The 15,802-nt window shown below is 45.2% G+C and overlaps 1 long non-coding RNA gene and 1 pseudogene across 33 annotated transcripts in view; one reads left to right on the top strand and one right to left on the bottom strand.

Moving 5' to 3' along the window:
- Positions 1–15,802, bottom strand: part of LOC307190093 — a 1,314,632-nt gene that overhangs the window by 975,917 nt on the left and 322,913 nt on the right. The window lies entirely within an intron of this gene.
- Positions 13,145–14,436, top strand: LOC307190295 (protein-L-isoaspartate O-methyltransferase domain-containing protein 2-like; annotated as a pseudogene). Its single transcript has one exon. The product of its transcript is annotated as a protein-L-isoaspartate O-methyltransferase domain-containing protein 2-like (transcript).

The following is a 15,802-nucleotide window of genomic DNA, read 5'->3' as shown; positions in this document are numbered from 1 at the left end:
TTTACAAGAACCTCGTTTACAGTACAAGTTCAACATCGTAGAAAGTGGAAAATGGATAAAGAAGTTGTGGTATTTACTTACAAAGCAATATCACTCAGCAATGAAATCTGTGTCATCAGGCCCTTAGCAGCACAATGAGTGGATTCAGGTATGATGATTCTAACTGAAATAAGTCACACAGAAAAAGAAACATCATAAGATATCATAATACACGGAATGTAAACTTGGCTACACAGGAAATGAATTACAGAACAGAACAGGGTCTCAAATTTAGAAAACCAACTTATGCTTGCTTAAGGGTAAAGGTGAGTTGGGGTGCTGCATAAAACCAGAGATTGAAATGAGCACAGATAAAGTTCCTTAAGCCAAATATGGAATAGACAAGAGCTACTCCTTGCTCAACGAAATGGACTCAACACCGCATATTACACACCTAAGAATGTACCTGACTAGTAAGTATCTTAAAACCTATAGATTGCTATGTCTCCGAAAGAGAATCAAGCATGTGTACAGGGGCATAAACGCAGCAGTGATAGGATTGGAGAGGTTCGGTGAGCAAATGAAGATCCTTTGAAGTCATATTGCATGGTACCCATTCCACGGGTTTCAACTACCCAGGTTTTAGGTATTCTTCCTTCAGCTAAAACATGCATGTGGAACCCAGAGTATGATCAACCATGTGATCGGGAGACGTGTTCAAATATGTCTCAGTTTTCCTCCCCTGGTACTCGGGTGCAACATTCCAGACGCTTTACTAACACTCTCCCCACTTGGAGAGTCAGCGCCTTTAACCTCCTGTTTGGCCCAGTTTGCAATTTCTGCGGAAGATGAACAGGAATAGCGAGAACCAATGAGAGGCTAGCTGGAGGTGTCTGGACGGGCAAATTTAAGTCTCATTTCCCAACAGGAAGAGGAAATAACCAAAGGCTCAGCGTGCCGTACCGGAACCAGATTAGGGCCTGAAGCCATCCTGCGGTGTTGCGGCCAGCTCAAAAGAAAGCGAGTTGAAGAAAGGAGCTCAGGGGCACTGTAATTCACAAACCTGCAGAGTTATAAATGACAGCTATCGTCCAAAAATAGACTGAAGTAAGGCTGCCAAGAGGACTTGAAAGTGGGGCAGAATTGCAGGAAACCGATTTCAGGAGGTAGACTGGAATTGCACTGAAAGCATAGGAAAAGAGGCAGAACGTCCACAATGATGCACTTGGCCAAAAAGGGCGTATGCGTTTTTTCCTGAATATATTCAGGAAAAAACGCATACGCCCTTTTTGGCCAACCAAGCAAGCTTGCAAAGGAAATCTGCACTACAATGAAGTCTCACTTCCCCCCGGTCAAAAGGGCCATCTGAAAAAAGTGTAAAATCCAGAAAGGCAGGACAGTCCATGGAGAACTGGGAGCCTTGTTATGCTGATGGGCGGGATGTAAATTGCCAACAACCACTCGGGAGAAGTGTATGGTGTTTCCTGAAACATCTAAAAAACAAAGCAACAGAACCTAGGGCACTTCCACTTATGGTCCTATAGCTTAGGGAAATTAAAATCAAAAAGACACAGCCACCCCAAAGTTTGGAACGGCTCTGTTTACAAGAACCTCGTTTACAGTACAAGTTCAACATCGCAGAAAGTGAAAAATGGATAAAGAAGTTGTGGTATTTACTTACAAAGCAATATCACTCAGCAATGAAATCTATGTCATCAGGCCCTTAGCATCACAATGAGTGGATTCAGGTATGATGATTCTAACTGAAATAAGTCACACAGAAAAAGAAACATAATAAGTTATCAGTAATACACGGAATGTAAACTTGGATACACAGGAACTGAATTACAGAACAGAACAGGGTCTCAAATTTAGAAAACCAACTTATGCTTGCTTAAGGGTAAAGGTGAGTTGGGGTGCTGCATAAAACCAGAGATTGAAATGAGCACAGATAAAGTTCCTTAAGTCAAATATGGAATAGACAAGAGCTACTCCTTGCTCAACGAAATGGACTCAACACCGCATATTAAACGCCTAAGAATGTACCTGACTAGTAAGTATCTTAAAACCTATGGATTGCTATGTCTCCGAAAGAGAATCAAGCATGTGTACAGGGGCATAAACGCAGCAGTGATAGGATTGGAGAGGTTCGGTGAGCAAATGAAGACCCTTTGAAGTCATATTGCATGGTACCCATTCCACGGGTTTCAACTACCCACGTTTTAGGTATTCTTCCTTCAGCTAAAACATGCATGTGGAACCCAGAGTATGATCAACCATGTGATCGGGAGACGTGTTCAAATATGTCTCAGTTTTCGTACCCTGGTACTCGGGTGCAACATTCCAGACGCTTTACTAACACTCTCCCCACTTGGAGAGTCAGCGCCTTTAACCTCCTGTTTGGCACAGTTTGCAATTTCTGCGGAAGATGAACAGGAATAGCGAGAACCAATGAGAGGCTAGCTGGAGGTGTCTGGACGGGCAAATTTAACTCTCATTTCCCACCAGGAAGAGGAAATAACCAAAGGCTCAGTGTGCCGTGCCGGAACCAGATTAGGGCCTTAAGCCATCCTGCGGTGTTGCGGCCAGCTCACAAGAAAGCGAGTTGAAGAAAGGAGCTCAGGGGCACTGTAATTCACAAACCTGCAGAGTTATAAATGACAGCTATCGTCCAAAAATAGACTGAAGTAAGGCTGCCAAGAGGACTTGAAAGCGGGGCAGAATTGCAGGAAACCGATTTTAGGAGGTAGACTGGAATTGCATTGAATGCATAGGAAAAGAGGCAGAACGTCCACAATGATGCACTTGGCCAAAAAGGGCGTATGTGTTTTTTCCTGAATATATTCAGGAAAAAACGCATACGCCCTTTTTGGCCAACCAAGCAAGTTTGCAAAGGAAATCTGCACTACAATGAAGTCTCACTTCCCCCCGGTCAAAAGGGCCATCTGAAAAAAGTGTAAAATCCAGAAAGGCAGGACAGGCCATGGAGAACTGGGAGCCTTGTTATGCTGATGGGCGGGATGTAAATTGCCAACAACCACTCGGGAGAAGTGTATGGTGTTTCCTGAAACATCTAAAAAACAAAGCAACAGAGCCTAGGGCACTTCCACTTATGGTCCTATAGCTTAGGGAATTTAAAATCAAAAAGACCAGCCACCCCAAATTTGGAACGGCTCTGTTTACAAGAACCTCGTTTACAGTACAAGTTCAACATCGCAGAAAGTGAAAAATGGATAAAGAAGTTGTGGTATTTACTTACAAAGCAATATCACTCAGCAATGAAATCTGTGTCATCAGGCCCTTAGCAGCACAATGAGTGGATTCAGGTATGATGATTCTAACTGAAATAAGTCACACAGAAAAAGAAACATCATAAGATATCAGTAATACACGGAATGTAAACTTGGCTACACAGGAATTGAATTACAGAACAGAACAGGGTCTCAAATTTAGAAAACCAACTTATGCTTGCTTAAGGGGAAAGGTGAGTTGGGGTGCTGCATATAACCAGAGATTGAAATGAGCACAGATAAAGTTCCTTAAGCCAAATATGGAATAGACAAGAGCTACTCCTTGCTCAACGAAATGGACTCAACACCGCATATTAAACGCCTAAGAATGTACCTGACTAGTAAGTATCTTAAAACCTATGGATTGCTATGTCTCCGAAAGAGAATCAAGCATGTGTACAGGGGCATAAACGCAGCAGTGATAGGATTGGGGAGGTTCGGTGAGCAAATGAAGACCCTTTGAAGTCATATTGCATGGTACCCATTCCACGGGTTTCAACTACCCAGGTTTTAGGTATTCTTCCTTCAGCTAAAACATGCATGTGGAACCCAAGTATGATCAACCATGTGAACGGGAGACGTGTTCAAATATGTCTCAGTTTTCCTCCCCTGGTACTCGGGTGCAACATTCCAGACGCTTTACTAACACTCTCCCCACTTGGAGAGTCAGCGCCTTTAACCTCCTGTTTGGCACAGTTTGCAATTTCTGCGGAAGATGAACAGGAATAGCGAGAACCAATGAGAGGCTAGCTGGAGGTGTCTGGACGGGCAAATTTAACTCTCATTTCCCACCAGGAAGAGGAAATAACCAAAGGCTCAGTGTGCCGTGCCGGAACCAGATTAGGGCCTGAAGCCATCCTGCGGTGTTGTGGCCAGCTCACAAGAAAGCGAGTTGAAGAAAGGAGCTCAGGGGTACTGTAATTCACAAACCTGCAGTGTTATAAATGACAGCTATCGTCCAAAAATAGACTGAAGTAAGGCTGCCAACAGGACTTGAAAGCGGGGCAGAATTGCAGGAAACCGATTTTAGGAGGTAGACTGGAATTGCATTGAATGCATAGGAAAAGAGGCAGAACGTCCACAATGATGCACTTGGCCAAAAAGGGCGTATGCGTTTTTTCCTGAATATATTCAGGAAAAAACGCATACGCCCTTTTTGGCCAACCAAGCAAGCTTGCAAAGGAAATCTGCACTACAATGAAGTCTCACTTCCCCCCGGTCAAAAGGGCCATCTGAAAAAAGTGTAAAATCCAGAAAGGCAGGACAGGCCATGGAGAACTGGGAGCCTTGTTATGCTGATGGGCGGGATGTAAATTGCCAACAACCACTCGGGAGAAGTGTATGGTGTTTCCTGAAACATCTAAAAAACAAAGCAACAGAGCCTAGGGCACTTCCACTTATGGTCCTATAGCTTAGGGAAATTAAAATCAAAAAGACACAGCCACCCCAAAGTTTGGGACGCCTCTGTTTACAACAACCTCGTTTACCGTACAAGATCAATATCACAGAAAGTGAAAAATGGATAAAGAAGTTGTGGTATTTACTTACAAAGCAATATCACTCAGCAATGAAATCTGTGTCATCAGGCCCTTAGCAGCACAATGAGTGGATTCAGGTACGATGATTCTAACTGAAATAAGTCACACAGAAACAGAAACATCATAAGATATCACTAATACACGGAATGTAAACCTGGCTACACAGGAACTGAATTCCAAAACAGAACAGGGTCGCAAATTTAGAAAACCAACTTATGCTTGCTTAAGGGTAAAGGTGAGTTGGGGTGCTGCATAAAACCAGAGATTGAAATGAGCACAGATAAAGTTCCTTAAGCCAAATATGGAATAGACAAGAGCTACTCCTTGCTCAACGAAATGGACTCAACACCCCATATTAAACGCCTAAGAATGAACCTGACTAGTAAGTATCTTAAAACCTATGGATTGCTATGTCTCCAAAAGAGAATCAAGCGTGTGTACAGGGGCATAAACGCAGCAGTGATAGGATTGAAGAGGTTCGGTGAGCAAATGAAGACCCTTTGAAGTCATATTGCATGGTACCCATTCCACGGGTCTCAACTCTCCAGGTTTAAGGTATTCTTCCTTCAGCTAAAACATGCATGTGGAACCCAGAGTATGATCAACCGTGTGAACGGGAGACGTGTTCAAATATGTCTCAGTTTTCCTCCCCTGGTACTCGGGTGCAACATTCCAGACGCTTTACTAACACTCTCCCCACTTGGAGAGTCAGCGCCTTTAAACTCCTGTTTGGCCCAGTTTGCAATTTCTGCGGAAGATGAACAGGAATAGCGAGAACCAATGAGAGACTAGCTGGAGGTGTCTGGACGGGCAAATTTAACTCTTATTTCCCACCAGGAAGAGGAAATAACCAAAGGCTCAGCATGCCATGCCAGAACCAGATTAGGGCCTGAAGCCATCCTGCGGTGTTGCGGCCAGCTCACAAGAAAGCGAGTTGAAGAAAGGAGCTCAGGGACACTGTAATTCACAACCCTGCAGAGTTATAAATGACAGCTATCGTCCAAAAATAGACTGAAGTAAGGCTGCCAAGAGGACTTGAAAGCGGGGCAGAATTGCAGGAAACCGATTTCAGGAGGTAGACTGGAATTGCATTGAAAGCATAGGAAAAGAGGCAGAACGTCCACAATGATGCACTTGGCCAAAAAGGGCGTATGCGTTTTTTCCTGAATATATTCAGGAAAAAACGCATACGCCCTTTTTGGCCAACCAAGCAAGCTTGCAAAGGAAATCTGCACTACAATGAAGTCTCACTTACCCCCGGTCAAAAGGGCCATCTGAAAAAAGTGTAAAATCCAGAAAGGCAGGACAGGCCATGGAGAACTGGGAGCCTTGTTATGCTGATGGGCGGGATGTAAATTGCCAACAGACACTCGGGAGAAGTGTATGGTGTTTCCTGAAACATCTAAAAAACAAAGCAACAGAGCCTAGGGCACTGCCACTTATGGTCCTATAGCTTAGGGAAATTAAAATCAAAAAGACACAGCCACCCCAAAGTTTGGGACGCCTCTGTTTACAAGAACCTCGTTTACAGTACAAGTTCAACATCGCAGAAAGTGAAAAATGGATAAAGAACTTGTGGTACTTACGTACAATGCAGTATCACTCAGCAATGAAATCTATGTCATCAGGCCCGTAGCAGCATAATGAGTGGATTCAGGTACGATGATTCTAACTGAAATAAGTCACACAGAAAAGGAAACATCATAAGATATCACTAATACACGGAATGTAAACTTGGCTACACAGGAACTGCATTCCAAAACAGAACAGGGTCTCAAATTTAGAAAACCAACTTATGCTTGCTTAAGGGTAAAGGTGAGTTGGGGTGCTGCATAAAACCAGAGATTGAAATGAGCACAGATAAAGTTCCTTAAGCCAAATATGGAATAGACAAGAGCTACTCCTTGCTCAACGAAGTGGACTCAAAACCCCATATTAAACCCATAAGAATGTACCTGACTAGTAAGTATCTTAAAACCTATGGATTGCTATGTCTCCAAAAGAGAATCAAGCGTGTGTACAGGGGAATAAACACAGCAGTGATAGGATTGGAGAGGTTCGGTGAGCAAATGAAGACCCTTTGAAGTCATATTGCATGGTACCCATTCCACGGGTCTCAACTCTCCAGGTTTAAGGTATTCTTCCTTCAGCTAAAACATGCATGTGGAACCCAGAGTATGATCAACCATGTGAACGGGAGACGTGTTCAAATATGTCTCAGTTTTCGTACCCTGGTACTTGGGTGCAACATTCCAGACGCTTTACTAACACTCTCCCGACTTGGAGAGTCAGTCCCTTTAACCTCCTGTTTGGCCCAGTTTGCAATTTCTGCGGAAGATGAACAGGAATAGCGAGAACCAATGAGAGGCTAGCTGGAGGTGTCTGGACGGGCAAATTTAACTCTCATTTCCCACCAGGAAGAGGAATTAACCAAAGGCTCAGCATGCCGGGCCGGAACCAGATTAGGGCCTGAAGCCATCCTGCGGTGTTGCTGCCAGGTCACAAGAAAGCGAGTTGAAAAAAGGAGCTCAGGGGCACTGTAATTCACAAACCTGCAGAGTTATAAATGACAGCTATCCTCCAAAAATACACTGAAGTAAGGCTGCCAAGAGGACTTGAAAGCGGGGCAGAATTGCAGGAAACCGATTTCAGGAGGTAGACTGGAATTGCATTGAAAGCATAGGAAAAGAGGCAGAACGTCCACAATGATGCACTTGGCCAAAAAGGGCGTATGCGTTTTTTCCTGAATATATTCAGGAAAAAACGCATACGCCCTTTTTGGCCAACCAAGCAAGCTTGCAAAGGAAATCTGCACTACAATGAAGTCTCACTTCCCCCCGGTCAAAAGGGCCATCTGAAAAAAGTGTAAAATCCAGAAAGGCAGGACAGGCCATGGAGAACTGGGAGCCTTGTTATGCTGATGGGCGGGATGTAAATTGCCAACAGACACTCGGGAGAAGTGTATGGTGTTTCCTGAAACATCTAAAAAACAAAGCAACAGAGCCTAGGGCACTTCCACTTATGGTCCTATAGCTTAGGGAAATTAAAATCAAAAAGACACAGCCACCCCAAAGTTTGGGACGCCTCTGTTTACAAGACCTCGTTTACCGTACAAGTTCAATATCACAGAAAGTGAAAAATGGATAAAGAACTTGTGGTACTTACGTACAATGCAGTATCACTCAGCAATGAAATCTATGTCATCAGGCCCGTAGCAGCATAATGAGTGGATTCAGGTACGATGATTCTAACTGAAATAAGTCACACAGAAAAAGAAACATCATAAGATATCAGTAATACACGGAATGTAAACTTGGCTACACAGGAACTGAATTACAGAACAGAACAGTGTCTCAAATTCACAAAAACAACTTATGCTTGCTTAAGGGTAAAGGTGAGTTGGGGTGCTGCATAAAACCAGAGATTGAAATGAGCACAGATAAAGTTCCTTAAGCCAAATATGGAATAGACAAGAGCTACTCCTTGCTCAACGATATGGACTCAACACCGCGTATTAAACGCCTAAGAATGTACCTGACTTGTAAGTATCTTAAAACCTATGGATTGTTATGTCTCCGAAAGAGAATCAAGCATGTGTACAGGGGCATAAACGCAGCAGTGATAGGATTGGAGAGGTTCGGTGAGCAAATGAAGACCCTTTGAAGTCATATTACATGGTACCCATTCCACGGGTTTCAACTACCCAGGTTTAAGGTATTCTTCCTTCAGCTAAAACATGCATGTGGAACCTAGAGTATGATCAACCATGTGATCGGGAGACATGTTCAAATATGTCTCAGTTTTCCTCCCCTGGTACTCGGGTGCAACATTCCAGATGCTTTACTAACACTCTCCCCACTTGGAGCGTCAGTCTCTTTAACCTCCTGTTTGGCCCAGTTTGCAATTTCTGCGGAAGATGAACAGGAATAGCGAGAACCAATGAGAGGCTAGCTGGAGGTGTCTGGACGGGCAAATTTAACTCTCATTTCTCACCAGGAAGAGGAAATAACCAAAGGCTCAGCGTGCCGGGCCGGAACCAGATTAGGGCCTGAAGCCATCCTGCGATGTTGCGGCCAGCTCAAAAGAAAGCGAGTTGAAGAAAGGAGCTCAGGGGCACTGTAATTCACAAACCTGCAGAGTTATAAATGACAGCTATTGTCCAAAAATAGACTGAAGTAAGGCTACCAAGAGGACTTGAAAGCGGGGCAGAATTGCAGGAAACCGATTTCAGGAGGTAGACTGGAGTTGCATTGAAAGCATAGGAAAAGAGGCAGAACGTCCACAATGATGCACTTGGCCAAAAAGGGCGTATGCGTTTTTTCCTGAATATATTCAGGAAAAAACGCATACGCCCTTTTTGGCCAACCAAGCAAGCTTGCAAAGGAAATCTGCACTACAATGAAGTCTCACTTCCCCCCGGTCAAAAGGGCCATCTGAAAAAAGTGTAAAATCCAGAAAGGCAGGACAGGCCATGGAGAACTGGGAGCCTTGTTATGCTGATGGGCGGGATGTAAATTGCCAACAACCACTCGGGAGAAGTGTATGGTGTTTCCTGAAACATCTAAAAAACAAAGCAACAGAACCTAGGGCACTTCCACTTATGGTCCTATAGCTTAGGGAAATTAAAATCAAAAAGACACAGCCACCCCAAAGTTTGGAACGGCTCTGTTTACAAGAACCTCGTTTACAGTACAAGTTCAACATCGCAGAAAGTGAAAAATGGATAAAGAAGTTGTGGTATTTACTTACAAAGCAATATCACACAGCAATGAAATCTGTGTCATCAGGCCCTTAGCAGCACAATGAGTGGATTCAGGTATGATGATTCTAACTGAAATAAGTCACACAGAAAAAGAAACATCATAAGATATCAGTAATACACGGAATGTAAACTTGGCTACACAGGAACTGAATTACAGAACAGAACAGGGTCTCAAATTTAGAAAACCAACTTCTGCTTGCTTAAGGGGAAAGGTGAGTTGGGGTGCTGCATAAAACCAGAGATTGAAATGAGCACAGATAAAGTTCCTTAAGCCAAATATGGAATAGACAAGAGCTACTCCTTGCTCAACGAAATGGACTCAACACCCCATATTAAACGCCTAAGAATGTACCTGACTAGTAAGTATCTTAAAACCTATGGATTGCTATGTCTCCGAAAGAGAATCAAGCATGTGTACAGGGGCATAAACGCAGCAGTGATAGGACTGGAGAGGTTCGGTGAGCAAATGAAGACCCTTTGAAGTCATATTGCATGGTACCCATTCCACGGGTTTCAACTACCCAGGTTTAAGGTATTCTTCCTTCAACTAAAACATGCATGTGGAACCTAGAGTATGATCAACCATGTGATCGGGAGACGTGTTCAAATATGTCTCAGTTTTCCTCCCCTGGTACTCGGGTGCAACATTCCAGACGCTTTACTAACACTCTCCCCACTTGGAGAGTCAGTCCCTTTAACCTCCTGTTTGGCCCAGTTTGCAATTTCTGCGGAAGATGAACAGGAATAGCGAGAACCAATGAGAGGCTAGCTGGAGGTGTCTGGACGGGCAAATTTAACTCTCATTTCCCACCAGGAAGAGGAAATAACCAAAGGCTCAGCGTGCCGGGCCGGAACCAGATTAGGGCCTGAAGCCATCCTTCGGTGTTGCGGCCAGGTCACAAGAAAGCGAGTTGAAGAAAGGAGCTCAGGGGCACAGTAATTCACAAACCTGCAGAGTTATAAATGACAGCTATCGTCCAAAAATAGACTGAAGTAAGGCTGCCAAGAGGACTTGAAAGCGGGGCAGAATTGCAGGAAACCGATTTCAGGAGGTAGACTGGAATTGCATTGAAATCATAGGAAAAGAGGCAGAATGTCCACAATGATGCACTTGGCCAAAAAGGGCGTATGCGTTTTTTCCTGAATATATTCAGGAAAAAACGCATACGCCCTTTTTGGCCAACCAAGCAAGCTTGCAAAGGAAATCTGCACTACAATGAAGTCTCACTTACCCCCGGTCAAAAGGGCCATCTGAAAAAAGTATAAAATCCAGAAATGCAACAGGCCATTGAGAACTGGGAGCCTTGTTATGCTGATGGGCGGGATGTAAATTACCAACAGACACTTGGGAGAAGTGTATGGTGTTTCCTGAAACATCTAAAAAACAAAGCAACAGAGCCTAGGGCACTTCCACTTATGGTCCTATAGCTTAGGGAAATTAAAATCAAAAAGACACAGCCACCCCAAAGTTTGGAACGGCTCTGTTTACAAGAACCTCGTTTACAGTACAAGTTCAACATCGCAGAAAGTGAAAAATGGATAAAGAAGTTGTGGTATTCACTTACAAAACAATAACAGTCAGCAATGAAATCTATGTCATCAGGCCCTTAGCAACACAATGAGTGGATTCAGGTATGATGATTCTAACTGAAATAAGTCACACAGAAAAAGAAACATCATAAGATATCAGTAATACACGGAATGGAAACTTGGCTACACAGGAACTGAATTACAGAACAGAAAACGGTCTCACATTTAGAAAAACAACTTATGTTGCTTAAGGGTAAAGGTGAGTTGGGGTGCTGCATAAAACCAGAGATTGAAATGAGCACAGATAAAGTTCCTTAAGCCAAATATGGAATAGACAAGAGCTACTCCTTGCTCAGCGAAATGGACTCAACACCGCATATTAAACGCCTAAGAATGTACCTGACTTGTAAGTATCTTAAAACCTATGGATTGCTATGTCTCTGAAAGAGAATCAAGCATGTGTACAGGGGTATAAACGCAGCAGTGATAGGATTGGAGATGTTCGGTGAGCAAATGAAGACCCTTTGAAGTCATATTGCATGGTACCCATTCCACGGGTTTCAACTACCCAGGTTTAAGGTATTCTTCCTTCAGCTAAAACATGCATGTGGAACCCAAGTATGATCAACCATGTGAACGGGAGACGTGTTCAAATATGTCTCAGTTTTCCTCCCCTGGTACTCGGGTGCAACATTCCAGACGCTTTACTAACACTCTCCCCACTTGGAGAGTCAGTCCCTTTAACCTCCTGTTTGGCCCAGTTTGCAATTTCTGCGGAAGATGAACAGGAATAGCGAGAACCAATGAGAGGCTAGCTGGAGGTGTCTGGACGGGCAAATTTAACTCTCATTTCCCACCAGGAAGAGGAATTAACCAAAGGCTCAGCATGCCGGGCCGGAACCAGATTAGGGCCTGAAGCCATCCTGCGGTGTTGCGGCCAGGTCACAAGAAAGCGAGTTGAAGAAAGGAGCTCAGGGGCACTGTAATTCACAAACCTGCAGAGTTATAAATGACAGCAATCGTCCAAAAATAGACTGAAGTAAGGCTGCCAAGAGGACTTGAAAGCGGGGCAGAATTGCAGGAAACCGATTTCAGGAGGTAGACTGGAATTGCATTGAAAGCATAGGAAAAGAGGCAGAACGTCCACAATGATGCACTTGGCCAAAAAGGGCGTATGCGTTTTTTCCTGAATATATTCAGGAAAAAACGCATACGCCCTTTTTGGCCAACCAAGCAAGCTTGCAAAGGAAATCTGCACTACAATGAAGTCTCACTTCCCCCCGGTCAAAAGGGCCATCTGAAAAAAGTGTAAAATCCAGAAAGGCAGGACAGGCCATGGAGAACTGGGAGCCTTGTTATGCTGATGGGCGGGATGTAAATTGCCAACAACCACTCGGGAGAAGTGTATGGTGTTTCCTGAAACATCTAAAAAACAAAGCAACAGAGCCTAGGGCACTTCCACTTATGGTCCTATAGCTTAGGGAATTTAAAATCAAAAAGACACAGCCACCCCAAAGTTTGGAACGGCTCTGTTTACAAGAACCTCGTTTACAGTACAAGTTCAACATCGCAGAAAGTGAAAAATGGATAAAAAAGTTGTGGTATTTACTTACAAAGCAATATCACTCAGCAATGAAATCTGTGTCATCAGGCCCTTAGCAGCACAATGAGTGGATTCAGGTATGATGATTCTAACTGAAATAAGTCACACAGAAAAAGAAACATCATAAGATATCAGTAGGGCGGAGGTCGGGGCTGCGTAGTGGGAGGCGGACTGGCGAGGGGCGCCGGAAGAGCTGCAGGTGCGGCCCAGTGTCCGATTCCTCGGGCCCGCCGAGCCAGGAGGTACTGAGCCGCCGCCGCCACCGCCGCCGCCCTCGGCCCGGCCTGCAGCGGGGTATGGGGGCGGTGCGGCCCCTCGGCCCCCTCCCCCTCTCTCCCTCCTCTCCACCCCTCCCCTTCCCGTGGTCCCGGGCTCCCGGACCCTCCCCCAGGGCCGCATTCTCCTCTCCCCGTCTTCCTGTCCTCTTCCGCTGTCCTCTCGTTCCCCACCCCCAAGCATAAACACCCCTCCGCGTCCCAGGCGTCTCCCGTCGCCCCTCCCCCCTCCCCGGGGGTCCACCCTCCAGCGTTCCGGGGGTTCCCGAGGTCTCTCCAGTGGCAGCTTTCTGTAAGCGCGGTCCCGAAGATGGGAGGCGCGGTGAGTGCTGGTGAAGACAACGACGAGCTGATAGACCATCTGAAGGCGGCGCAGTACATCCGCTCCGAGCTGGTGGAGCAGGCCTTCCGAGCTGTTGACCGCGCCGACTATTACCTCGAGGAGTTTAAGGAGAACGCGTACAAGGACCTGGCGTGGAAGCACGGGAACATCCACCTCTCTGCTCCGTGCATCTATTCGGAGGTGATGGAGGCCCTGGACCTGCAGCCTGGCCTTTCCTTCCTGAACCTGGGCAGCGGCACCGGCTACCTCAGCTCCATGGTGGGGCTCATCCTCGGTCCTTTTGGTGTGAACCACGGGGTGGAACTCCATTCAGATGTGACAGAGTATGCGAAGCAGAAGCTGGACTTTTTCATCAGGACGAGTGACAGCTTCGACAAGTTTGACTTCTGCGAGCCCTCCTTCGTCACCGGCAATTGCCTGGAGATCTCTCCAGGCTGCTCTCAGTATGACCGGGTGTACTGCGGGGCAGGCGTGCAGAAGCAGCACGAGGGGTACATGAAGAGCCTCCTCAAAGTCGGGGGCGTCCTGGTCATGCCGCTGGAAGAGAAGTTGACTAAGATAACTCGGACGGGTCCTTCCGCCTGGGAAACCAAAAAGATTCTGGCTGTGTCTTTTGCTCCACTCGTCCAGCCCTGCCAGTCGGAGTCAGGAGAATCACGACTTGTCCACACCCCTGGCGGTTCGCAGCCTCCAGGACCTGGCGCGCATTGCCATCCGGGGCACCATTAAGAAGGTCATCCACCAGGAAGCTGTGAACAAAAACGGGAACGGACTGAAGAACACTCCCAGGTTTAAACGGAGGAGAGTTCGCCGCCGCCGAATGGAAACGATTGTCTTTTTGGACAAAGAGGTGTTTGCCAGTCGGCTCTCCAACCCCTCTGATGACACCAGCTGCAGAGACCTGGAAGACGAGCGGCAAGAAGAAGAGGTGACAACCCCGCCGGACACCAAGCCCGAGCCCCCGGTGAACTTCCTGCGTGAGAAGGTCCTGAGCCTCCCTCTGCCAGATCCCCTGAAGTACTACCTGCTTTATTACAGAGAAAAGTAAGTCTGTGGTCCAGGGGAGGAGGCCAAGCCTTCCTGGAGGGCTGCCCGCAGCAGGTGCACTGGAGGAGGAAGGGGCTCCCGCTCTGCATCTCGTCTTCTCGTCTGTCCTTGACTGTCCTGTAGAGTTTTCATCCAGTCATCTGATTTCTGTAAACATAGTCTGACAAACATAAGGTGCAAGGGGGAATGTCTCAAAAGGGCGAGAGTCTCCTGGAGGAGGGGTTGACTTCACACTCTCAGGAAATGCTGAGGTCTACACGTGGAGGTGGCCTGGAGACCGTTTCTTACACAAGGTACACGTGTCTGCATCAGAAAGGAAAACTGAAGTTGAAATTAATCTGTGTTTCTTATAAAAGGTGAGACAAAAAGCACAAGTTGCTAAGTGTATGAAATCTTTTCTGAGTGGGACACGCCTATGTGCAAGTTTGAATTTTACGGAATCAACCTCTTAATTACTGGCACCGAGTAATTAAAGATTTATTAAAAGATTAATTTAAAAGATTTAACTAAATGTTTTAGTTATTTGGAACGTGGATACTTGATTGAAAAGCCCTCTCTTATTTTAAGTAAATTAATTACATCTTACGTGAGTTGTCAATTGTAATTTTAAAAAACAAAAATTGTGATGGGGAGAGGAATGAACGTATCAGATTGCCAGGTGTCTTTGTGGAATTGCAAAAGAATTCCAAGGCATTTTTTTCTGACACCTTTTGTTACCTTTAAAGTAACCAACATTGAGTAATCCCGTCAAAGAAAGTCCTGAAGAATGAAACAAGTGTTGTGTGTAAGTAATGAGCTGCATTACTTTTGCCCCAGAGACAGAGAGTACTGTTGACTCAACTTTAAATACAGTCAACGGTGTCTAAGGCTCAGTCCTCAGAGCAGGTGGGAAGTACTGGCTGCAGGAAATGGATTGGGGACGGTGTAGACGGCCTGTGGGTTGGTGTTTTGTTTTTTTTTTTCAGTTGGCTATTGTTCTGTAATCACATAACAGTACTGATTCATAGATTTTATCTTTTATAATTCTGGAGAAAAATATTTGTTAGTTTTGTAATTTTTCCTAAGAACAAACGCGTGTTTGGTACATTGCATTAGAACAGTTTCACTCAAGTTTGACTTGTGGAATCCATCTTCTCCAGCGCTGTGTGTTGAGAGCTTCCTGTCTTATTAAGTCGTGGGTCTAGAAGAAGAGGCCGTCCTTTTAGTTAGGTGGCAGGATGTTTACAAGTGACACTGCTTCTTCCAAAACATTGGTTCTTTTCAGACTTTTCAGTTTTAACCAAAGTTAAACCCCAAATCAGAGTCATCCAGATTTTATGATTCATTTGATCTCTCAGCCTCTCAGGAGTTGCTGGATTTCAGTGTCTTTGTGGTTTTACCAGCTTCGCGGAGTTCTGGTTATTTTGTTTTGCCATTTATGCTTTTTTAAAGTAAC

The sequence above is a fragment of the Stenella coeruleoalba genome (genome assembly GCF_951394435.1).
Source record: "Stenella coeruleoalba genome assembly, chromosome: 8".
Taxonomy (NCBI): Eukaryota; Metazoa; Chordata; class Mammalia; order Artiodactyla; family Delphinidae; genus Stenella; species Stenella coeruleoalba.
Note: the sequence above shows the minus strand (reverse complement) of the source record. Positions and strands in the feature narration are given on the sequence as shown.